The sequence below is a fragment of the Orcinus orca genome, chromosome 16 (genome assembly GCF_937001465.1).
Source record: "Orcinus orca chromosome 16, mOrcOrc1.1, whole genome shotgun sequence".
NCBI lineage: Eukaryota > Metazoa > Chordata > Mammalia > Artiodactyla > Delphinidae > Orcinus > Orcinus orca.
In genome coordinates this window covers 55,750,875-55,776,769 of record NC_064574.1, presented here as the reverse complement: position 1 = coordinate 55,776,769, position 25,895 = coordinate 55,750,875, and the positions used below count along the sequence as shown (strand labels likewise).

Here is a 25,895-nt window from a genome sequence, read left to right as displayed (position 1 = left end):
CAGATGTTGGTGGGACCCTGCACGGTTACTTATTAACACTGACAGCCATTCCAGAGGAACCCTGATTAATATTCCCAACATTTGTACTTTGGGCTAATTACAGCTAATATTTAATTAAGATCACTGTACTTCCTACGGAATTATTTTTCACCTTCAAAGGGCTTCGGAGATGTCTTTCTTTCCTCCCTAGTGATGTTCCTGGATACTCAGCTTGGCTAAAATGGATTTTCTGGAAAAATATATTCACATTATGGGCACCTTTTCCACTCCAGGTCAAGGCAAATCTTGGGCACGTGAACAAGCTCCTGCTGGAAGGCTGAAGCCAATTTCACACTGGTGGCAGTGACAGGCAACAGTTATTTGGAGCGTTCTGGTTAGACGTTCCCTCATTTGCAGAAGCTGCCTTCTTTCTTCTACTCTAATGCCCACCCACACTTTTCCCTAAATAAGGGCAACGATCACAGAGATTCTGGTATTTACTGAGTCAGGGTGCTTGTGGCTGTTCTGAGTTGATGGGGAGGGTGATTCTGCTTTGCATGTAGCCCCACATTATCAAGGGAGTGCTTCAAGTGATTTTGCAAACCTAGCATCTAATTTTCAGGGCCTGGACTTTGCTGGGTTGCTGCCGAATACACAAAAGGGGGGAAAGAAGCCAAGACCTCATGTTTTAAAACCCACCGTTGCTGCTGCAGAACTGGGTAGGAGTTTGAAATCAAGAACATCCATTAGGATAAATGCAGAAGAAACTTTTGTCCTCATACACCAAACCTCAATTAGAACAGCAACCCAACGGCAGCCAGATGATAACGGGGGACCCCTCATTACCTGCGACAACCCGACAGGTAGTTTGTACTCCAGTTACGGAGAGAAGAAGGATTATTAAAATGCAACCAAGTCTGATTCACCACAGGAAAAAAAATGCCATGTCAATTTAAATATTTTACTGAAGCATGAAGTAGCCAGGATATTGCTATTTTAAGACAAATACCGTAATCTGACCATTAGCATAGTGTGTGGACTCCGCTGCGTGCAGGCATTCAGAGAGACGTCCCTCAAATACAAGGAGAATTTCCTTGGTCACTAGAACATCCTACACCCTTAATTTTCTCAGGAGGCAGAGTCAGAGAGAAAATGGGAGGTGCTTGTTTTTGGTTTCTTTTCAGACATCACCTTTCTCCCGTGCATGGCCCTTAGCGGTTTAATAAAGTAGTTTTGGGAAACTAAAAAACGAACCAAGAGAGGCAGCCCATCAGACTTGGCAAAATATTTTGGCTCAGAATCTAATGCAAACCACATTTCAATTGCAGAAAACAGTCTTTACGTGGCAGAACATGAAATGGATTTATTCTTTTCACCGTAACTGTCTGACTTTCACCGAGGGGGAAAAGTGCCTGCCAAGGTGGGCTTTAAGTATTTTTCTTTCTCTTCTGTGTGTGTGTGTGTGTGTATGTGTGTGTGTGTGTGTCTTCCTAGCTCTAACTGTCAAACTTCTGGTGCATCCTTTCTCCTTTTGCTTCTGGAATCTATTTGTCCCCAGTCCACTTCTTGTCCCCCCACCCCAAACCTCTTCTGGCCTAAACACAGCCCCTATAATGAAGAAAGGCACAGGAATGGTTCAATCCTCATAAACCAGCTGATTACATCTGTCTGCACCGCCTAGGAGAGCAGCCACGGGACCCCCCACCAACTTGGATTTGCAGGAGGAAACTATCCATTCTCCGTTGCCTGCAGTTTTCCGTCTTGCTGACAGTTTGGTTTACTTTAGTTTCTTAGCCTGGTCTGTTCTACTTCTCTGGCAAGAAACGGCATATTTCTTGAAGAATTGCATATTCAGAGAAAGCCTCCACTGCTGGACGGAAAAGAACTAAACTGCATCATGCCCCCCGGGGGCACGGAAACCAAGAAGGAAAATGCAAAATTACATCATTAACCTGCTGGTTCTAAGACCGGCTCAGTTCCACCCATCAAGCAGAAAAGCCCGCTCGCGCGCGCGTGCACACACACACACACACACACACACACACTCGGCTGAAAATCCTTTCCTCCCCCCCCCACGCCCCCCACCGCCGGCATGATTCAAGGAGCAGAATCCACATCATGGAGAGAATAACAGAGACTTAATACAAGGAAAGGCTTCCGCTTCATTCAAATCACAATTTCGAGTAAAATAGAAAATGGGGGAAGAATACCTGCTGTACCATCCTGCTTCCTTTCTCCTCCATAAACTTAGCAGCTGTTCTAGTGTCACACCACAAATCATCTGCCTGAAGCAAGCCTCGATTACGAGCCAGGGTGTGTGCGCTGTGCAACGTGGGGACGGCGGGGGTGTGGAAGGGGGGCGCCGAGGCTGCCTGGCTGACCTCCCCTTCAACAACTGACTGCTCCCCAAATCAACCCCAGATGGGACTCCTTCCTTGAGCCTGGCCCATCAATCACAGCTTGCCCCTCCTCTGGCCCTTGCTCTCAGTTTCAGAGTATACACTGAGCAGATGATTACATAGAAGAGGAACGGAAAAAAAAAAACCCCACACAGCACTCGACTACATTAATAGCTGTTTAAAAAACATTAGAAATGCTATCCTCTGCGCTGCCTGGAGCTGGAGTTTTTCATTACTAAACTAAATATATGGTATGCAAAGTTAGGGAATCCACTGGGAAGCTTGCGACTATCCTATTTTTGAAATATTTTCAAGGTGGCGGGGGGACACCGGGGGGATCGGGGGAGGAGACAGAAGAGGGATGAAGACAGAGCTCAAAGAGATAAGAGAGATGGTGATGGGTAAATTAAAAAAAAAAAAAAAATACCGTGAGAACACTGCAGATAAATTTACAACAAAGCTGAGTGGTTAATTGTAAATTGACCTTAAAATAGTCACGGGCCAGTGTTTGGAAGATCTGGAGGCCTGGCTGTCTGGCAGACTCACCGTGCGATCTCAGACAAGTTGTTGCAATGCCCTGGGCTCCAGTTTTTTTGCTTCTGTTTAATGGGGAGCATGATGAGTGACTTCACAGGGTAATTGTGAGAAGATCATGTCAAAAAATCAAATCACGGGGGAGCAAACACGGCACCCTGCCTCACAGGATGCGCTACAGAAACAGATCCATTCGCCACACGCAATAACGTGGTGAGCGAATCCAAAGCCATCTTCGCTCCTAAGGACCAAACAGGCAACAGGAGAAACAGGCTTTCAAGAAAGGAACCCACAGTTGACCGCAGAACCCCAGTGGTGATCAAGGCCATGAAGGAAAAGCAGAGCCATCTTGCTTTTCCCTTGTCTTCTTGAACTTCTGTCTCTCCCTAGCTCATTGTTTTTTTCTTCTCTCCCAATAAGCAAAAATAAAACCTCGTACAAAAAATCCCCAGTGATTTCAATGCCAAATGCTGCCTCTTCATTTAAAGCCACAAATACTTTGTTCCTCCTCTATTATTAAAACTACAACAACCACAGTGAAATGTCAACACAATTTCAGGTTTTATTTAGTCATGTCTTTCTGGCTCGTCGAGGGAGAGGTTTCAAGAGTCCCATCCGCCATTCCCGTGGACAGCTGCTTATCGCCGAGACGCCTGCTTGGAAAGGAGACATCTCCCTACCCTGGAGGGAATGGATGGCGTTTCTGAAGTGATTAAACTTGTAATTAAATTGTATAACAGAGGAGGAGGTGAGGGTAGAGGAGGCTGCCCGGAAGAATTCCACTTTCCTGCTGATCTGTCGGTGGTACTAGTTCAGGGAGCCCCTGGGTGATTTGTTTGTTTGTTTTAAATTCCCAGCTCCCCAGGGTTGGAAAGAAAAATCTGGATAAACAGTATTTGTGCCATCCTTACATTTCCATTTCCAATCACACTCCGGGGATGCCTCTAATGCAGGATTAAATTAAGCAGCCTTTTCGGGTTCCTTAAAGGGATGTGTCAGCTCCCTTCTCAGAGCCACATCGTCAGAGGACCAGAGCCCCTTCCTCACAGGCCTCCTGCCCAATACGTGGACTCAGCAGTCATTCCCATGAACCGTGAGCTCCTTGTCCCACTGATAACTGAAAAGCTAAACTTCTGTCCTTCAACCTAAGTATAGGGGGTCTTACTTTCTCCTAGAAAGCAAAAGGGATGAGACCAAGATAGACAAATTCCCTGGTGAAGGATGTTCTGGGAAGTGATAGAGAAAATGCAAAAAAAAAAAAAAAAAAAGTCAAAACACCCAATAGAGAAGAGTGTTTCAGGTGGAAACAATCAGAGTGATGTAACAGGACATTGTTCCTTAGCCTGTGGACCATCAGGTCATTTGGGGTTTTCTTATAGAGCCAGATGCTAGGACTCTACCCCAGACCCACTGGCTTAAAATCTCCAAGGGCGGGATCCAGGCTTGGGCACTGTGTGAAAGTGCCCCAGATTATCCCGATACACCATCTCGGGGGGGGAAATGTTACGGGTTTTTCAAACTGTAGGTGTGAACCCTTGGGATGTAGAACCCATGCAGGGGTTATCACACCAACATTCTTTAAATGAAATAAACTATACCACACTGGAAAAGAATAGAAAAGAGTAAGGAACTGTTTCATGAAACTTTTATGTGGGTGAATTGGGTTGTGACATAAAATCTTTTATGGATTGCAGTAAAATAAATAAAATAAAGAACACTATGCTGGGTAATTTCCCTGTTTGTTACCTTCTAACCTTTTATTGGTGCTGTGACTATGGAATCAGAGACAAGTGTTGAAAAGCCAGGAGCATAATGGTGGAACTATTGGCAAGTCATTCAACCTCCATGTACCCCGTTTCCTCATTGATTAATATAAACCATAATATATATTCTTCTTCCCGATGAGGGTCTTGTGATTCTCTAGGGATAAAATCTACAGGAATGTGTTTTATAATCTAGAAAGCCCTGTGAGCATATATGCCCCATTGTGGGGATGAAATTGGTCCCCCTTCTGGTCCAGCAAAGTGCTTCCTCTGGAGAACACATGGGGAGGTGTGTTGGGTTCTACTGTGTGCCAGGCACTTTAATCCCTACAACCACCCCCAAGAGATAGATATTATGGTCTCTTTTAAAGGTAAGAAAATTGAGGCTCCAAACAGGTGAAGAAATATTTCCCAGTATGGGAGTTAGTAAATTAGGTAAGTGGCAGAACCAGAACTTGAACCTGATTTGGTCTTATTGAAGAATTCCTGCCACTGAATCCGTACTAAGATGAAGATGGAGATGATGATGATGATGATGATGATGATGATGATGATGAGGTGGAGGATGGAGATGATGATGGTGGTGAAGATGATGGTGATGATGATAAGAACACTTTTCTTGAGCGCTAACTATGTACTAGTCATTGCTCTCAGCACCGAGGATACAAAATTCACCAAAGCAGCATTGCTTGTTTGTTTATAATTATTTTAGTTAGTAAGAACCCAATGTGGTACATACTGTCACGAAAAGGGAGGTGGGGTTACTTCCTCCCACTCACACAACCAGTAAGTGCTAGTTACCCCAATCCACCAGACATCCTTAAACAGTTGGAGATGGGTTCAAATCTGACCTCAATTAGGTCAACATACAAACCTTGGTTTCCTAACTACACTGGCTTACAAAAAAAAGCATCTCTTGGACAAAGAACTCTGAAATTGCTCTGAGGCCATAATTCACAAAAAACAGACAGACAACAAAGATAATAGGGATCCGTTTCACAGATTCAAGTGAAAGCAATTTGTTTCATTTCACTTTCCCGGCCTCCACCGGGAAGCAGAGAGAGAGAGGCCAGGAGCCATCTTGCTGCGGCCGGCGAACACCAGCCCCAGATATACAAACCAGCCGAGTAGGCGGCAGCCTTGCAATGATGAGGTGTCATGTTTGCAAAATGTTCCATCCTGACTTTCCATTTGGAGCCACAAAAGGCAGTAGAGGTTGTTTTTCTCAACTCCTTAAAACTTAGTGACAATCAAATATTTATGGCACTGTGCTAGTCAGTAGCCTTGATATGGTTTCTTATGAGGTGATATTTCCAAAGAGAAACGTGCTTATCTCAGAAAAATCTGCAGCCTCTGGAGCAAGTGAAGTTCCCAGCCAACAACACCAGGCACTTAAGAACATGGGTTTTCTTAGCTTGCTCACTGCAGCCCCAGGGTCTCACAGGGCCCTGACTTGTCCTTTAAAATCCTTGTCAAAGTCTGACATGATATACATTTTGATTTTGACATTACGTATATTTTTATATTACATATATTTTGAGGTCTGTCTCCAACTAGACTGTAAACTTCATGAGGGCAGGAACCTCTGCTGTTTTTCTCACAGATGTTGCTTTGAACATTTCAAAGGATAACACGCACATGTACATATTCAAAATGTTTTGTGGCATGAAAAATTCCCAAGCTAGTCCCTTTGTCCCTCCTAGGACCAAGACATGCTCTGACTCACCCAGCACCTCAGGGCCCTGAGAAACAAGGTCAAACCATCAAATGTTGCTCTGCACCGTTGAAAAAAATTTCCCCGTTGAAACACCCCAACATCGTACTGAACGATTTCTTGTTGGAAAGCCAAGCAGCATAGGGCTTCACCTCTCTGTCTGTGAAATAGCTGTAAATGCCTTATTATTGTCCATTATTAATAAAAAGTAGCAGCCAGAGCAGCTGTTATTCATTGAGTTCATTCTAAGCATTAGACAACGGTAGTCACTTGAAATACATTATCTAACTTCATCTTTACAGGAACTATGTTTTTACTAACCTTATTTTTATCACACCCATTTCACAGATAGAGAAGCAAAAAGTCTGGAAGCTAGTAAGTGGCAGATGCAGCCCTCAAATCCATGTCTTTCTCCAAAGCTCAAGTCCTTTCAAAGATGCTACGACTGACCTCTTTGTTGGCTAAGATGAGGGGTGATATCTGTAAGGGTTATGGTAGAACAATTCAATCACAAAATATTTTCTGAAGTATCCCAGCCAAAGTTGGAGGTTACCAAAAAGGCATGAGATCTTGTTCTTGCCATCCCAAGATGCAGAACCTAAGTAGGTTAACAGTGCTAATGATGATGATGGTGATTATAACATTATTAATAACAATAAGAATATAATTAGAACGGCTCTCAACATATGCTTTCCATTGCCCTAAATTTTGTATAAATGTAACTCCTTCAATGCACCCTGCAGCTTCAGGATGGGGACACAATCATTACCTTCATTTTATAAAGGGGCAGCTTTGAAACACTAAGCAAATAATCTGAGTCCACCCCAATAGTGCATGCTGACACTCAGATTTGGACCAATCCAATTCTGACTCCAAAGTAAGAAGTTGGAAAACAAATTCAAGAAAGTTGCTGTCTCCTTCATCCAGTTTCACCCAATGGTAACCTCTCACATAACTATAGGAAACTGTCAAAACCAGGAAATTGACATTGTCGGACCAGTACTCTACATGGCTGCAAGCACAAGGGGAAGTTAGGGCAGCAAAAGTTCAGCTGTCATTTTTTGCATCAATACCATCACCTCATTGCCATTGCCATCTATCCCTGAGTGACAGCTGGAGCTGCCCACCACTGTCCCAAATATGGCGGTGGAGACAGAAGGGCAGATAAACTAATTGACAATTGAACCAAGCAAATATATATTAGCAAAAACCCTTTTCATAAGGGAAGGAACAGATAACGCATTGTAAATCATCATTCAGTAAAGATCCTTCGTCTCCTGGGTATGGAGGAAACCTTCAATCCTGAGCAGGCCTTTCACCCTCACAATCTATCTCCTTTCACAGCCAGCTATTTTCTAAAGAAGGGGACAAAAAGTTCTCACCACTACCACCAGGGTAATATTAGTATCAAACTTATATTCAAGATGAATTTCAAAGACCTACACCACTGCTAATATTACTGCATTTAGCCAAATCCACAAAAGGAAAAGAATGGCTTGTGTTCCCTTAAATAGCTTGCTTACAGTTACCCTGCAGATATGACTTGGGATAATATCACTGGGTTACTTACTCCATCATAGCTATCCAGGGGATTCTCTGTCTGTCTGCTTCTAAAATAGGAAATTAATAGATCTGGTGTAAAGCAACTTTTTTTGTAAGAGAGGAGGTCGCTGTACATACGGCCAGCACCAAGTAGCTCAGAGAGGTACCAGCTCCACTGTGGATGTTGCTTAAGTACAGCATCCCACCAAGAGCATCACCAAGGGTCTGCCTCTAGATTGGGGAAATGGGGAGCATTAAGTCACGCTCCTAGAAAGAGAATCATACACTCTCTTCACTGGAATGTTGTCACAGAAAATGAAATGCTCTAGTGAAGGGAAAAGTAAACATTCTAGATGCAAAATCAATGCAAGAAGTAGATACCATCGTCTTGTACATGAATGGATTCAGAATCATTTGCACTCACATCCCGTTATGAAAACTGAATTTCCTGCCCATCAGAAAGTTTATATCCCAGGGACGTGAATCAACATTTCTTCTCCTTCTCTGGTCCCTTTTCAAAGGTGGACCCTAAACATAGCTGAGATAACCCATGACCTTGAGGAGACATGACACATGACACTGTTAATATACAGAAACTAGGTACCACCGCCACATAGTTTATGATGAATTTCCAGAACCAAACCTTTGACTGGGTTTTCAATTATCCAATTTCCGTATATCCAATATCAGCCTCTCACAAGATTGTAAACTCCTTAAAGGCAGGGACTTGCCGTATTCATCTTTAACATTTCCCTCTTTTTTGTAATCAGGTGTTTGACATGATAAATGTCTGTTGGTAAATATCTGTTGGCTTGCATTCACCTCACTTGTAGAAAGATGTCTAATCTGGTTACGGCAACAGGCAAAGATGATAAAATATGACCTTGTCTTTCATGGTGCGTTGCATAAGTTTTAGCCTCTAATAGTTTGCCAACTAGAAAAAAAAAAGGCTGTCACAAAATGAATTATACTTGGACTTGGAAGAAATGAAATTAGGAGAGATTGCCAGAAAGCAAGGGCAATGAACTACTCAAATAGGCAAGAACTTGATATTCATGCCATTGTTCCAGCAGTAAAACATTGGGCATCTTCTGGATGGCAGGTCCTGTGCTAGACTCAGGGGCTACAGTGGTGACGAGGATTCACGTAGCCCAGGAACCTCTGTAGCTATAGGTTGGTAGAAGTTACATAATAGACCAGGAATGTACAGTTGATGGGGTATGTGCCATGAGAAGTGAAATACGAGGGGCTCGCCTATCCCCTATGGTTTATCAAGGAGGGCTTTCCAGAAGAATTGATGTCTAAACCTAGAGTTGAAAGGTGAGCAGAAAATAGCCAGATGGTATGAAACAGGTTGACAAAATAATATGTGGAAAGGCCAGCTTAATGTTGCAGAAGGAGGAAATAGCTCATACCCAGGGTGGCAGAATCAATGAAAAAGAACTAAAAGAAAGTGGTGAGGTTATTTTCAGAGCCACAGGGTGGGTTGAGATAGAGACCTAGAGGCTACTGGATTGTAAGGCCCTTGAGGGAAGAAACCCAAGTCTGTGTGATTGGGTACCACATTCCCAGGAGTATTTGAACGGCATGCACAGAATAGATGCTCAAAAACGTTTTGGGTAAATCAAAGAGTGAATGCAGTGATGGTATATGCCAGGATGAAGCTAGTCAAGGAAGAAAGAGGAAAAAGAAAAGAAAGGGATCTGATCATTTAAACTACACCCTTTGACATTACATTTTCCCTTGAAGCAACCCAAATGCTTGAAATAGAAGAAATAAACAGATGAGTTAGGTGGTCAGTTTAGGTAAATAAATAGGACAGAGGCTCATCACTCTTTCCATCACCATCATCACAATAGCTTAGCCAATGACAGGATGTAAAGGTTTCTGGGAGTATTTTAAACATGGTCTGTTTGAGCCTCCATACCACATTGGAAGGTAGGTAGGATGGGTACCATTTATACCAATTTAACAGAAGAGAAAGCTGAGGTCAGGTAACTCAGTGATATGCTCAAGTTCAGACAGTGAATAAACGTTCTAGCTGGGATTTGAACTCTACATATATTTCCATTGCACCAAACTGCTTCCTAAGTTTTCCACCCATATGACCCAACAAGTCTAGCCATATCAATAGACTTGACTGCATGACGCATTTCTAGGTTTCCTCCATCCTCATTTCATAAACTTTTATGTGGAGGAAAAGAGAAATAAACATGGACAGTATGACAGTTGAGCTTCTCATCAGAACAAAAAGGAGATAAAACTTTACTGGCCTTACAAATTCAATACAACCTAACTTAGCATAAGCCAGTACTGCTTAATGCCAGTATTGAAGTTATTACTATTTTTAAAAGATAAGTCAAGAGAGATTGAAATCAAAGAGCTCCATCTTCCTAGGTGAAGAACCAAGTTCAGTAACTGGCCCTGCCCCAACACAAGGGCTCTGAGCCCAAGGCCCTCAACCAAAGCACCACTGGAGACTGGAGAACCTTGCATTTTTCACATATGTTTGATCAGTGCACAAGTATTATTTTTCTGGAGCTAAGGATGTGTGATATTTTAAGGATATCTGCCTGCATGAAAGCTGAGCTGAGAAGATCACACAATTTGGAGTAAAGCAGGGCTAGACTGACTTAAAGAGTTTTTGCAAAATGTCAAGGTGGATCCAAGGAGGAGAGTGGGGTTTCAAAAATATGGAAGAAGTTTGCCTTATTTGTATATAAGACAGAATTTGCCTAATGGCGAGACATTTTATTTCAGATACCAATAGCATGTAAGTCTGGCCAAATAAATTGTGTGTACAACTTAAGACATTGATGTTAATTTATCTAAACAATTCTCAGGCAGCTTTAGCTAGGAAAACTGAGGCTGATGGAAGTTAAGTAAGTTTCATTCAAAAGACCTTTGGGGAGCGGCTTTAAATATTTTCAAATACAGTAACTGCAAAGCATGTGCTTTTGCAGAATGGAACTGCCCATCGGCAACATTCATCCTCTTCACATCCGGTTTTCCTTGTTTGATTTTTAACCTGCCTGTCTTCTTCAGACAGGGTAGAATATTCTTGGAACCCACCCGAAGTAGATAAAAAGTTGTCCTTACATTCAAGTATTATTGACTCACGTATCTGACTTAGATTTATTGAACACATTCTGTTATAGGTGGAATTGTGTCCCTCCCCACCCAATCAAATTTTCGAAGTTCTAGCTCCCACTATCTCAGAATGTGACCTTACTTAGGAATGGAGTCACTGCAGATGTAATTAGTTAACACAAGGTCATACCGGAGTAGAGTTGGCCCCTAATCTGATATAACTGTTCTTATAAAAGGGGAAATTTGAACATAGACAGGCACACAAGGAGAACACCACGTGAAGATGAAGGTAGAGATTAATGTGATGCTTCTACAGCCGAGGAACACCAAAGACAGCCAGAAAACCACCAGAGGCTAGGAGAGAGGCATGGGACAGATCCATCCTCACAGCCTTCAGAAGGAACCAACCCTGCTGACGCCTTGGTCTTGGACTTCTGGTCTCCAGAACTCTGAGACAATACATTTCTGTTGCTGAAGCCTTTCGGTTTGTGGTACTTTGTTACGGGAGCCCTAGGAAATGAATACACCTAGTCACGTCCTAGTGTACTAATACTAGTATACTAACACTAGTCCCTGGAGACCCAGTGTTAAAGCAGCTTTAACCTCATGTTAAACCTCATGCAGCTTGAGGTTCAGTGAGAGAAATACAACGACCAAGTAAAACAGCTAAAAATGATGTAATATCTTGTCCTCTTATTCCATTCTTTATACTCAGGAGAAGGAAGTTGGGGCACATAATGATTTTCATGCAGTCTCATCTGATCTCTGGGAAGCAGATCTTGGAATCCGAGTTGGAGAAGTTTAAGAACTTGAGAGATTTGTCCAGGCACTGTGGTTCCCCGCAACCCCGAGCTGTCCTAATGTGGTAGCCGTTAGCCATGTGTGGTCACTGAGCAGCTGAAATGTGGTTAGTCTGACATGAGGTGTGCCGTAGGTGCAAAATGCACACTGGATTTCAGAGACACGGTACAAGGAAACGTATGCAAAGTATCTATTTTATAGTTTTATTTTGAGTCCAGGTTGAAAATGATAACACTTTGGAGATATCGGATTAAATAAAACATTTTTGGTTATGGGTTGAGACATACTGGGTTGAATAAAATGTTGAAATTAAATTTACCTGTTTCTTTTTACTTTGTTTAATGTGGCTACCAGAATTACAAAAAAAAAAAGTTCATATGTAGCTCGTATCTGTGGTCCTCATTATATTTCTGCTGGACCGTGTTGGTGATACCATTGTTTCAAGGCTCATAGAACTGGGTTGGATTCATGTTTATCACTGACTAACTGATGGGCAGATCTGGGACTGACCTCAGACCATTGAAATGTGAAGCCCTTGCTGCTTCACAATATCAAGTTACCATCTTGGCACCAAAGGGAAACAGCTTCACAAGTGGCCTCGTTGAGATATGACTCCAGAAGACAGAATCGCGATTCCCACACCAACCCTCACCCAATCTATGTCATGTTACAATCCTTCACTTTCCCTGACCCTTTCTGCACAATTTCACCATCAACCCCAAGACAGCCTTCACAGAAGGCCGCTTCTGAACAGAACATAACTTTCACTTTACCGAATCTGACAAAGCTTCCAAGGCCCTTGAGAATCTGTCTAAAGTACCTATTTGGGGACAGGAGAGGTAAAAGGCTTTTAAAAGCTTGTTTTAACTCTGTGTGAAATCAACTGACTAATATTTATACTGGGCAGCTTTCTGCAAAGATGAAATAAACTTTCTACAAATAGCCTACAGAGCTCAGGCATTCGCTGTGTGTGAGGTCAGGGAAGAACCTTGAACACGCTCCAGTATGCAGGATGCTTAAAGCATCAGCAGACATTCTGAGTTAGATCTTGTTCTGCAAGGTTATCCACTGGATTTGACCAGAAGGGACCTAGTTCTGTTTTAAACCTCACAGACATGTGGTAGGATGTCTTGTTTTCATTCATTCATTCAATCACTCAGGATGTATTTCTTGCCTATGCTTTAGGTACAGAGAGATGCATAAGGACACTTTCATTCAGTGTGCCTTGCCCCTGGGTCTCCTCCGAATCGCATTTGTTTTTGCATGAATGTAAAATACATTCAGGCATGAGAAAACAGTCTCCACTCAAATGGAGATTTTAAATATGGATAAAGATAGATGCAGGAAAATCAATGATCAAAGCAAGTTTCATGGATTTTATAAGTCTAAGTGCAAATTATTATGGGAGCCAGAGAGGAAGCGTCCCAATTCAGAGATGGAAGGTGTAGCAAATGCTTCTTGAAGGATGTGATGGTCGAGATGAGTCTTAAAGGAGAAGTTGGAGCGAGTTAGGTGGAAATGCTAGACAGAGGAAAAGCAGGGAGACAAGTTTCAGGGAATAAAGGAACACAGAGAACAGGTTATATAGGTGACATATGTGTGTGGTGGGGATTTGGCAGGAATTGGAACCAGAAATAAGGTTGAAGGCATACAGAAAAGAACAGGGAATGCCCTGTAAAGTAGCTTGGATTTGATCCTTTAAGTAATGGGAGGCCATTGAAGAGTTCCAGGAATGAGAATGGCATGGTCAGATCCGTGTTATAGAAAGTGCATTGGCCACTAAACAGCTGATGCACTGGAGAGAGAAAATGGTGGAGACAGCAGTCATCCACAAGCAAAATGACAAAGCAGAGGCAGAGATGGAGAAGGGCGGGCGGAATCAGGGACCCACTGCCAAGGCTATTTCTTTGCATCAATAAGGATACCAACGACTCTAATCTTAATGTCTGAAAGCTTTCGTGTGTCCAGTGCAAAATAACTGATTTAAAAAATTTTTATTTTAATGGGATTCTAATGAGCACACCCCCTCTCCACCACAGGAAAGAAATCTGGAGCAATTACATGAAATAAGGAAACTGTTTTTGTGTTCTGTTGTCTTTTTCATGAGAATGCTAAAGTGGTCAAATTAGAAAAAGAAAACCTCTACTGAGGATTACACTGTTGTAATATAAATACATTCAAGCAACCTAAGGCCTACTGTGAACTTGAAATGTGACAAGCTCTTGAATACAGGCTATGGGTGGTAGAGAAATAATGTTGATGATAATAATCATGGCCATTTATAAAGCCCTTTATATACCCTAAGTGACTTATACCCATTAGCTCATTAAATCCTCATAAGGACCTTGAGTTATATATTATTATACCCATTTAACAGATGAGAAAACTGAGGTTCAAGTCAAGGAATGACTTGTTCACAGCCACACTGCTCATAAGAGCTAGAGCCAGAATTGAATCCAGCCTGGTGTCTTCCCACTACACCATGTTCTATAGGATTTCTCTGGGATGTCTTCCTTATTGGTCTCCCCTCTGTATGGGAGCCCTTATTAATAATCTAGAGAATTCAAAAATAAATTTAAATGAGCAATTTCAATGAGATTCTGCTGGTTTTCCAAGAAATTATCTAGGCTCTTTGAGAGGACAGGGAAAAAGAGTAAAAAAGTTAGTATGGGTCCTGACGTTAAGGAGCTTAAAGCCTGGGAAGGGGGACCATTTGCTGAGTTCTAAAATGCAAGCCATCTCTGGAGCCAGAAGGCCTGCTGTCTAAATTCTGGTTTTTCCTCTTTTTAAAAAAAATTTTTTAAAAAAATGTTTATGCTGTGTTAAATGTTACATTCCATTTATAGTTATTACAAAATATTGGCTATATTCCCCATGTTGTGCAATATATCCTTGAGCCTATCTTATACCCAATAGTTTGTACCTCCACTCTTTCACCCTTGTATTTCCCCTCACCCCCTCCCAACTGGTAACCACTAGTTTGTTCTATCTGTGAGTCTGCTTCTTTTTTGTTATAGTCACTGTTTGTTGTAGTCTTCAGAACCCACATGTAAGTGCTAACATACAGGATCTGTCCTTCTCTTTCTGGCTTATTTCACATAGCATAATGCCCTCCAAGTTCATTAAATCATGTTTCTCCCTCTCAACTAGGTACCTGATCTTGAGTAAGTAGCATTAACTCTCTGTGCTCTGTTTCTCCCTATTACAGTGGGAATACTCATAGTGTATCCTTATGGAGCTATTTATGGAATAAATTAGGCAATACATATAAATTTCCTATCACCATCCTGAAAATAAGTGTTCAATTGTATTTGTTATAATAGTTACGGTATATGTGCTATTATTATTGTTATTTGAAAGAGACATAACTTGGATGACAGTGTACAGTGAGTGAAGTAAATTTTTCCAGAAAAAAAGAATCCATCAAAACCCAGTCTGGGAGGAGAGGAGCAGGTTGAGGGAGCAGAGAACAAGCTTGACTCATCACACCCACAGTCCCATAGTAGGCTTGGAAATAACACACTAGCCCCTGGTGGCAGGAAGGGCAGAAAAGATCTCTCCCTGCACTGTACCTTCTAAGTCTTAGACTGAGCTTTGATTCTGATTCATCTAAAATCCTTTAGTAGGATTGTCACCTATGTTTTCAGCTCTGCCAATCCCATACGGACATAGTGCTCAAAACCAGAATTGGAACTGACAAACGCCCCAGTCCAAAAAATGGAAAGCGAGGCTATAGAGATCATCTTTTCTCACTTTCAAGTATTACAGCCCCCTCCAATCCCTGCTGACATTGCTGACTCATGACGCACTGTCTCTCAGAGCAGAAATCATGCCCGAGCCGCCACGAATATCTCAAATGAAAAAGGAGCCATAGCTTATGAGTTTGGTTCTTTGAACACCCAAGGGGTTGACTGGACTCTGCTTGAGGAGACTGCAAAACTATAAGAATCCGAATGAAATGCAAGAATCTAGTGAGATGATGATGATGATGATTGTATCTGTTTCCTATTGCTCTGTAACAACTCACTACCAACTTGGTGACTTAAAACAACACAATTGTACTCTCTTACAGTCCTGGAGGTCAGAAGTCTGAAATCAGTTTCACTGACATAAAGTCAGGGTGTCAGCAAGTTCTTTCTGCAGCCTCTGGGGGAAAATCCATCTTCTTATCCTTTTCAGCACCCAGTGGCCACTTAAATCTGTTGCCTTGTGGTGCCTTTCCCCACCTTCAAAATGCATCACTCCAATTTCTGCTTCTGCCATCTCACTGCCTTTTCCTCTAACTCTGACTCTGATACTTCTGCTTCCTTCTTATGAAAAGGACTCTTGTGACTACATTGGGCCCACTGGGATAATGCTGGATAATCCCTCCTGGTCGATATCCATCCATCACCTAATCACATCTGTAAAGTCCCTTTTGCCATACTAAGTAACACTGACAGCACTGACAGGTTCCAAGGATTAGGATGTAGATATATTGGGGGGATGTTATCGAGTCTACCACAATGATGATATTCTAGGGAAACACTGTCCAATAAAACTCTCTAAGATGATGGGAATATTCCGTATCTGTGCTAATACGGTAACCACCGGTCACATGTGGCTGTGGAGCACCAGAAAGGTGGATAGTGTGGTTAAAAAACCGAATTTTAATTTTATTTAATTTTAATCAATTTAAAGAGCCACACGTGGCTAGGGACCGTTGTATGGGACAGAGCAGTCTGGAGTAGGCATTAGTCAGCTCCCATAGCATCAACAGTATCTATTGTCCTAGGAAAATAAGACTAAATAATGATTATAGAAAAATGCATGATCTCTTACACAGTCATTTATGAACAGTCACATCATTACATTTACTAAAGCAGAGAAGTTGACTGAAGATTTTTCTTTTTTTCATTTTTCAGCACCAAGGACAGAAATACAAAGACTTCTCGTTGGCTCCTCTGATAACCTACATCCCTCTTGAATTTTTTACAGATGACTTTTACAGTATTCTGATTGGTGAATGAATCCCAAAGAACTGAATTTTATGCCTGTTTAGATTATGTTGGGAATCAGTGCCAAATGCAGAATGCAGACAAAATCATGCTAAGTAGTCAGTTTATTGTAGAGCTTTTATCCACCTTTCGGCATGGTAAGTTTAAGGCTGAAAATTGAGCTGGTTCCATGATACAGAAGCATGAAACACAGGGTTCTAATGCTAGAAAAGTACAATAAGTGTACTGAGTAGAGTTTTTAGCCTAGGAATTAGTAGCACAGACTATATTCATCAATATTCAGGATGATAAAAAAGAGAGACACAAGAGTGATGGAATAAAAATTAACTAGATATAGAAGATGAGACAGAAAATTATTGAACTTGAATTACTGAAATTCAAATTCTTCTTGAAATATTTGTTAAGTAAGAGTCAATAAGATCCAATTTCTTATAAAAATTTAAATGGGAATAAACACTATGGCTATAAGATTGTTACCTATTAGGATGTGTCAGTTTGGGGGGGGAAAAAGCCCAAGGACTTAGTGGACCACAGACTCAAATATAGTAATAATGAAATTACTTGTTAAGAATAAAGAGTCCAACAAAAACATTTTAATACTACATAAGCAAAAAACTTAGAGAGAAAGAGACCATTTAAAAGCTTACCTCGGGGCTTCCCTGGTGGCACAGTGGTTGAGAGTCCGCCTGCCTTTGCAGGGGATGCGGGTTCATGCCCCGGTCCGGGAAGATCCCACATGCCGCGGAGTGGCTGGGCCCGTGAAGCCATGGCCGCTGAGCCTGCGCGTCGGGAGCCTGTGCTCCGCAACAGGAGAGGCCACAACAGTGAGAGGCCCGCGTACCACAAAAAAAAAAAAAAAAGTAAATAAAAGTTTACCTTGACCCCAGCCCGGTGATCAAGAAGGAAGACTAATGCAATCTCTCAAAGGAATTCTGAAAATCAGAGAGACCACACCATCAGTCTGTCTGATGTTCAGTGTGTCTGGTCCAGCCCTCGAGGGCTGCATCTACTTATGATGGAGGCATATCCCATGAGCAGACTGAATCTTAAGGTAAAACCCAAGGAGGATTCCTTACTAGGATATCAAGTCAAATCAAGGCCATACAAGTTGTAGCAAAAGAGAAGTGAAGGATTTGGAGTCAACCACATGGTCACAGAGAGTGGTAGAGGATGTGGTATTACCAGGCAAGCAACGATGGGGTGGTAGATGATTTAGGAACTGGTTTCAGAGAAAATCTAATGGTCTGAATATCTTGCTACCGTTAGAGGGCTGATCACTTTTTTTTTTTTTCGGTACGCAGACCTCTCACTGTTGTGGCCTCTCCCGTTGCGGAGCACAGGCTCCGACGCACAGGCTCAGCGGCCATGGCTCAAGGGCCCAGCCGCTCCGCGGCATGTGGGATCTTCCCGGACCGGGGCACGAACCCGCGTCCCCTGCATTGGCGGGGACTCTCAACCACTGTGCCACCAGGGAAGCCCTGATCACTTTATTTAAGAGCCAGATGAGGAGCAGAGGAGATGGGAAGTGTGGGTCACTCCTTGGTGTCCTCAGAATCCCGTTGATGGATCTCTAAACTAGGGGTAGAAAGTAATTCCACTCATTTTATTGAATCCTTAAATCCTCAAATACATTTTATTTTCACTGTCTATGAAAGCAGTTCAGCAGTATATTTTTAGACTTTTCAAAATGTGATGATGAAGAGATTGGGAGTAGGTTTTTTCAGGCCACCGCAAGAAAAAAGGGTACTGAAATGGTCTAAGTTTCCATGGGTTCAGGAGAGCAAAGATGCCTTGTTGTCAGAGCCAAACAATCCAAGAATAAAAGGCAGAGTGCTTTGGCATAAAGGTGGGATTTTATTTACCGTGGTTTCCTTTCTTTGAGACCATGGGACAGCTCATTTTACCAAGGCTATAAGATCATGACCAACTGGTGTCAAACTCTATCTTCAACCAGATTCGGATTTGAACTTGTGAATCAGTACAGTCCATGGTTTCAAACAGGTTTTTAGCTCATGGTTCCTTCCCCAAAGTTGAATTTGCTAACCCGAGTTAATTTGGGAGTTGAAAAAATCATAGTTGATTTTAATACCTCCCCACTGAAAATAGATAAAAATGGAGAGTGTGGGTCCATTATCCATCCCTTCCCCGTTGGACTCAACCCTTGCAATTAAGAAGGCAGCCTGTCTAGCTAAAAGAATTTTAACTGCATACAGTGAAACCAGAGTCCTAGACCGATCCATTCCAGGGAGTGGCCATGAGTTCTAACAGACACTTTGCAAATCTAATCTTGCCTGGGATAGCGCTCAGCAGAGCACTGCAGCCTCCCCAGCCCATCCAGGCTAGCGGATCCAAGATCAGAAACTGCACGGCTATTATTTCGAATGTCTGAGCTCTTGGAGAGACAAAGTGTCATCCTTTTCTCAGTAATGAGAAGAGCATCTGCCTTGAAGAAGGAGAAAAAGTCAAATCAGACGTTTCTGCCAATTTATTCTCGCTCAAATGACTGACAGAAGTTCTGCAACCTCCTGTATTCGGAAGCTAGCCCCTTGGCCACATGGCAGCGATGTTCAGTAAATACAGCCGAGACACAGATTTAAAAGGGGAGAGAAAAACAGAGAAACACTGGAAGGCACAAACCCACCTTCTGGTCTATTCAAAGGAGCATCTGATGGAGAGACACATCTGGGGTAAGATCCCAAGAATTTCACTGTTCAAGCTCTCTAACCTTGGACAATCCATTTCCCCCTTTCAAATCACTGTACATATGTGTATCATTAAAAGATGGAGATAAAGTCTTATTTTGATGTGATAAAGTGTGGATTAAGGAAATATGCATAATTCTCTCTCTGAGCCTCAGTTTTTTCATCTCCAAAATGGGAATGTGAGGGTAGCTGCTCCAATGGATTATTTTGAAGATTAAATGGGATTAGGTACAAAAAGTGCTTAGCATTGGGACCTGGCACATATTAAGAGATTAACCAATGTCAGCAATTATAAGAACAAATATTAAGTAATTGTCCAAAGGTACCTCAGGCAGCTTTTGGCATTTGGTAGATGCTTAACCAAAGGTAGCTTCTAAATTACTCAAACGTTAATACTGCGGAATAAAAAAAAGATTTCAGCCGGAGGTTCCCTAATACTCCCTTGTAGGGTAGCCTTCAGAGAGACAAAAGAGCACAAAGTAAGACAGAGACAGACAGAGGCAGGTCAACAGAGAGGTCTGGACAGAGCGAGAAAAGCAGACCCAGGAAAAGACCGACACAAACATGGAACTGAGATTCACAGCAAGATTTCAGATAGACAGACAGGCACAGATATAGATACAGCTACATAGCTATAGATAGATAGATAGATAGATAGATAGAGGGACACATGGATGGGTAGATAGATAGGTACACACACATACATACATATATATATATACAGATATATCTTTATATATATCTGTATATATATAGATATATATATCTGTATATAGGTATATGTTCCTATCATCTACCTATCCATCCATCCATTTGTGCCCTTATCCATCTATCCATCCATCCAACCATTTGTCCCTTTATCCATCTATCTATCTATCTATCTATCTATATATCTACCACTCTTTCTATCAGTCTATAAAATACTGGAGAGAAAGGAAAAGGTGAGAAAAGCAGAGATGGAAAAGGAATTGCACAGCCAGCTCTTCAGCTAGCTCAGAACTCCATCGGGCTAAGTCCACATGCTGAGAGCTGGAGCCCCTTCTGCCTGTGGGTATTAGCGTCACACATAAAGATGTAAGGGGGACTAACTCATCAATCACAACCACGCGGGGACGCGGGAGCCAGGCAAGAGGATTAGCACTGCAGCCCGCTCAGGCCCCTTCCCTCTCACAGCTTCCCTTTAATTAAACATCACCTGCAGTGCTTACTTCCGGCTGAGATGCCCCCTCCATTCCCAAGGCCGGCCTCCTGTAATCTACGTTCCAGAGTTAATTAGAAAAGAGGTTCTGAAAAAGAAAACACATATCCATTCCAAAGAGTGGGAATCCCCAAACGGAAATGATCAGATGCTGGTAATAAAGATTTGCTTTTCCTTGGAACTGACTGTTAAATGGCCTTCATTAAGCTGCAGCTTTTTTCTACCCAGGACCTCTCCAGTAGAGCTATTTGAGATCTTACTGAAGAGGCTGTTAGCTTCTCTGAGTGGGGAATGAAGGGGGGCGGGGCACTTAGAAAGGCTGTGTCTGGATCTCCCAGGAGAAGTCTGTGTCTGCCCGGAGAGGGCTGAGGGCAGGTGAGTGTGCGTGGTGTGCGGTCTGGGTGTGTGTTCCCACATATGTGAATAGGGCTGGGAGTGGATTCTCCTGGACAGCTTGTCTTTGTGCAGGGGAAGAGGGAGGGAGGGAGAGATGGCAGGTGAGACCCCTACAGCACTGAAGGAAATGCTCGCTTTCGGGAACGTTCATCCATTCATTCATTTATTCAACTAGTATTTACCGATCTCCTATCTCATGCCAGGCCAAGGGCTCTGTGCTGGGCATAGAACAAGAAAACTTCCTCAACTGCCTGCGGAATGCCTGTGAGTAAAGGAAGAGGAGACTGACCCACAGACACGCAGACAGAGAATACAATGGCCTCGAGGGTGATGAGCACAAGGCAGCAAGCGAGAGTGCCGGAGCTGCTCTCTGAGATAAGGGAGACAGGGAAGGAGTCAGCCAGGTGCAAATCTGGGGAAAATGAGGCTCAAGGAATTGCAAGTTCAATGCCTTGTTGAAGTGGGGCGTGTGTTTGGCAGGACTTAGGGGCAGCAGTAAGAAGGCAGAACGAGGGCTTCCCTGGTGGCGCAGTGGTTGAGAGTCCACCTGCCGATGCAGGGGACACGGGTTCGTGCCCCGGTCCGGGAAGATCCCACATGCCGTGGAGCGGCTGGGCCCGTGAGCCATGGCCGCTGAGCCTGTGCGTCTGGAGCCTGTGCTCCGCAACGGGAGATGCCACAACAGTGAGAGGCCCGCATACCGCAAAAAAAAAAAAAAAAAAGAAGGCAGAACGAGGCTGAAGGGATAGCTAAGGACCTCGGTGTTGGAATTCTGACTCTTGCCTGGCTTGTCTCTTAGAAACAGGCCTGGGCATCTGTGCAGTCCCCGAGGCCTCAGCTTGAAGGTCTACTTCTTAGCCTTGGCCCCGTAATAGCAGGGAATAGCACCCAGAACAAGGCGGACACCTTCTACACTAATATCCGGCCAGCTTCCATGCAACGAGCTCATCTTATGTGAACTGGACACGACGCGTGCCAGGCACGTCACCTGTCTTTCCCCCAAATCTTCAAATGACTCTACAGGAAAGATGCTGTTATCATGTTCAATTTATAGATCTGGGCATGAAACTCAGAGAACTTAGGTGGCTGGCCCAAGGTAACTGGACACCTATAAACTGCCCACATACAAAAAAGAGACACACACAAGGATGCACAGACAGTACAATGAAGGTACAGACATGCCAAGCATAATACAGAGCAGAAGCTGGAAAACTTTTTCTGTGAAGAGCCCAAGGTAACTGGACACCTATAAACTTCAGCTTTGCCATGCTTATAGCATTGCTGTTGCAACCACTCAAGTTGGCCACTGTAGCCAGAAAGTACCATGGACGATGTGTTAGTGAATGAGTGTGGTTGTGTATCAATAAAACTTTATTTGCAAAAGTAGGCAGCAGGCCAGATTTGGCCCACAGGCTACTGTTTGCTGACATTTGTTATTGAATATCTGTAAACTGAGAACCAAACTGATTTGGGGAACAACAAATGATTGTCAAGGGATTTAATTAATTCACATAATTAAAAAGTAGACATTCGTTAGACACATGCAAATGCAGTCTTCTATCTATTTCAAACCTCTCCTTAGAATCCCTTGCCTGGGGGAGTGGGGACACCCCATTTGGGAGCTGAGAGCTTCTTGCCCCCAAGATAAAGGCCACATCCTCAGTTCATTCACCTCATTCCCTGTCATGTTTTAAAACTGAAAAAGCACACGTGGGAGGTTGAAGCATCCAGTTGGATTTGGGGAAAACCAATCAAGTATGTTAATCCATTTGTGATTCAACAAGAAGAAAATGAAAGTACAAGGCAAAGTGCAGGAGACGGGAAAACGTCTTCCAGAAATGTGCAAGCAACAGTGCGTGGCAAGGCAAACCATTAAAGAGTCCGCACTCGGTCTGCCTTGAAAAATGGTGAGGGGGAGACACATGGGCGTGCAGTTGTGTGTGCATGTGTAAACAGAATTAGTCACTGCAGCTGCAAACAGATCACAGTGGACGTCACATGTAACAGTGCACATACATGTCAAAGGACATGTAATGAACATGTACTGAACAAAGGTTCATTAAACAACCTGAGTACAGGGGGTGGGAACACTTTCCTACAGGAGTGAGTGTGACTTCTCTTTATATATCTAAGGTGAATCCTCTGATATTTAACAAATATGATGATTTAATGCTAGGAAACCAAAACCTGCATACAAATTTTGATGTGCAAGACACATAAAAATGCACCTCAGTTGTGGAAATACAGACAGTGTCTCACTCCTCAGCAGTTTTGAGCAAGTCAAAACATATCAGTTGGGACAAATGTCTCCTTTTTTTTTTTTTTTGCGGTACGTGGGCCTCTCACTGTTGTGGCCTCTCCCGTTGTAGAGCACAGGCTCCAGACGCACAGGCTCAGCGGCCATGGCTCATGGGCCCAGCCGCTCCGCGGCATGTGGGATCTTCCCGGACTGGGGCACGAACCCGCGTCCCCTGCATCGGCAGGTGGACTCTCAACCACTGTGCCACCAGGGAAGCCCCAAATGTCTTCTTTATTGTCCTAATACTAACATCATCGTCACTCATCTGAGTATCCAAAAGTGGCCATTAAACAAGAGAAAGCAAAGGCCAGAGGGTCTTATGCTGGATCTATATTAGAGACACTGGTAGCTATTAAAAACAAAGCAAAACAAAGCAAAACATCTGATGCCCCATGGGTGGTGGGCAGGAAACACAGTACAGCCCCAGCCACTCTGGAATACAGTATTGCCGTATCTCATAAGGTTAAACCTATACTTGCCATGTCACCCAGTAGTGCCACTTCCAAGGAGTTACCCAAGAAAAATGAAAACTTGTGTCCACACAGAGGTACATGCTAAAATTTCATTGCATTCATACTTGCCAAGAACTGGAATGTCTATTAACTTGTGAATGGATAAACAGATTGTGGTATATCCATGCCATGGAATACCACTCAGCAGTGAAAAGGACTGTTAATATGCATATCATGGATGAATCTCAAAAATAGTATGCTAAATGAAGAAAGTCAAACACAAAAACCTTTGTACAGTATGATTCCATTAGATGAAACTCAAAATGATAGAGAGAGAAAAATAGATCAGTGGTTGCCAGGGGCTGGGAACTCTGGGGTAAAATAGACTGAAAATGGGCATAAGGAAACTTTTTGAAATGAAGGGCTGTTCTATATCTTGATTATGGTGGAGGTTACAAGATTGTATACGATTACCAAGAGTCCTCAAACTGTACATATAAACAGACAAATCTTATTGCATGTAAATACTACCTTACAAAACAAAACAAAACAAAACCCTGTTTGTGTGGTCTCCACTACAAACCAGTTCAAACAGAACTCAGAATGAAAAGCAATTGGTTTTATTATTCCCAGGCCTGTTTCTCAACCCTGGCTACACAACCATATGACCCCAGTAACCTGCTTTCCTGAGTGGTTGGACTTAAATTCAACTCCAGAATCTTTGAAATATCAGAATTTCCCAGAATGTATGACACTAAACTAATATTCTAACATCAGTTATCCCCATAAGACCACTGTCCTTCTACATGCCTAACCCAGGGAGTACATAAGTAGGTGACAAAGCTGGCATTGTAGGCAGGGCCAGGGTAGAAATGGTATGGACACAATGTCTATTGTCTACCAAGTGCTTACTGGGTGCTAGGCACTGTGCTAAGTGCTTATTTAATATCACACACTTCTATTTTTACAAGAACTCTGTGAGATACACATCACTGTCCTCTTACAGATGAAGGAAATGAAGCTCACAGAATATACATAACCCATTCAAGTTCACGTGTCCAGTAAGGTTGAGCTGGGATAGAGTTAGGTCTGCCAGATTCTGACGTCAACACTTTTAGTTAACGATCTAAGTGTTGCCCTGTTTGACTTCAAGTCTCCTGCAGAGCCCAATAGGGACTCGAAATAGTTTGGCAAGTCTAGGCCCACAGACACATAGCAGCTGATGAATAAGGGCTATGCGTTGCTTCTGGAATTACAACAAGCCCTGTTATACTTGGAGGAACTCAGGTACGGGGTGGCTTCCTTCTCCTCCCACCGTGGTCCAGGCTGAGGGACCAGGTTCATGACCTGGGAAAATCAATGTAGGGCTAAACACCTTACAGAGCTCATCTCCAGGTGCAGGGCTTTTCCAACGCAGGGTAAAGTCTACAAAGCGATCATGGCAGGCAAAGCTGTCCTCCTCTCAGATCTTGTTTCTGCAACAGCCAAGCCCACCCCCTGTACGTGGTGTTCGGAATTTGGGGACAGAACATCCTGAGCATGTGGGAGGACGTATTTGCATAGAGGTGGGTAGGCAGGGGCTTACCAGCACATCCAAGAACACAAGCAAACACACCCAGGAAGGAAAATTCCTTCATTGTCGTGGGCTGTAACCCCCAGCAGGGACACCTCTAGGGATAGACCAAGGTTGCCTGTCCCAGCATCCTCTCCTCACTGGGTTCTCTAGTGAAGCAGATCCAGAATTTGTGTCTCTGGGGCTCAGCATCGTCTTTCATGATTTCTCTCCCCAAACAAACCCCAGGCAATAAGAGGGAAGAGACGAGCAAAGCTAGTAGCTGACTCTTGATTTAAAAAAAAAAAAAAAAAAAGGGCTTCCCTGGTGGTGCAGTGGTTGAGAGTCCGCCTGCTGATGCAGGGGACACGGGTTCATGCCCCGGTCCGGGAAGATCCCACATGCCGCGGAGCGGCTGGGCCCGTGAGCCATGGCCGCTGAGCCTGCATGTCCGGAGCCTGTTGCTCCGCAATGGGA

The 25,895-nt window shown here is 43.1% G+C and overlaps 1 protein-coding gene across 20 annotated transcripts in view; it reads right to left on the bottom strand.

The window, feature by feature from the left end:
- The window catches only part of RBFOX1 (RNA binding fox-1 homolog 1), a 2,185,863-nt gene that overhangs the window by 189,048 nt on the left and 1,970,920 nt on the right, over positions 1–25,895 (bottom strand). The gene's annotated exons all lie outside the window — the stretch shown is intronic.